Source organism: Acytostelium subglobosum (assembly GCF_000787575.1).
Source record: "Acytostelium subglobosum LB1 DNA, scaffold: scaffold24, whole genome shotgun sequence".
In the NCBI taxonomy this organism is placed as follows: domain Eukaryota; phylum Evosea; class Eumycetozoa; order Acytosteliales; family Acytosteliaceae; genus Acytostelium; species Acytostelium subglobosum.
Window position 1 is genome coordinate 404,640 of NW_012236509.1, and position 1,137 is coordinate 405,776.

The following is a 1,137-nucleotide window of genomic DNA, read 5'->3' on the forward strand; positions in this document are numbered from 1 at the left end:
ATATTGATCTATCTTGGAATGATAGTGTACCATTGACATGTAGTCTAGAATCATTGGTGAATGTACCAACAGCACTCTCTTTGAATGAACATCCTCCTTCTATTACTATGAATGCATTGTTAGTCTTCATCGTTGCCATTCCTTGTTGATTGTACTGTCCACGAACAACCAACAATGATTGATTGGACAATGATATCGCCACAGAGTCCTGTGCAGTATAACTTCCTTCAACTTCAAAGTGTGATCCATCATTAAGTATCAACTTGGATGAGTTCTATTTTGATTGATTGGGTCAATAACATGGATGAACGAGGTGTGGATGGATGGATGTACATACAATTTGAAGTAGAGTAGAGTCAGGTGTACTGAGTCCAAGGAGTGAGGCACCTCGAACCAATACTGATGAGTTGCCTTGTAGTGTGTTGTTGGTGCAATCCAAGTACATAAAGGATCCATCATGCATATAGATAGTAGCATTGTCCTATATGGTTGTTTTGAAACATCGTTAGATACGACTGATGGACAGACATATAATATTTGATAAATGAAAGGGTATCACCTACTTTGATTGTGAACAACTTGGTGATGAACAGGGCGAAGGTATGATCCAACTCAAAGGTTGTGCTTGAGGATAATAAGATGGTGGAGTTAATGAATGCATTGAATTGATTCTTACTAAAGTTATTAAGGTCATAGTATGTTGATGTTGAGAGGTATAGTGTAGCATTATCATTCAGACTTAGTGTCATATTATCAAATGTCACTTGTGATTCACCTGTTGAAAAAAAAAAAAAAAAAAAAAAAAAAAAAAAAAAACAAAAAAAAATTATAAATGAAGTATTGGCCAAACCTATTGTTGATCGATCCTATCAAATGAGTTAGTATCCATATGGTANNGGGACAGTATGGTATAAATATTATGGAATTTTGTAATGAATTCAATCAGGAGACACTTCAATTTGAGAAAGGAAATACTTTAAAAGTTATATTATACATTAATATAGTGAAAGCTTTTTATTTTGAAATAGAATTACCAAAGGTTAGTTATTTATTAAAAGAACTATTTAAAGCGGAATTTGCTAAAACAGGATCTTCGAAGATATATATAGAGAAGGAGGTATTATTGCGAAATTTTTT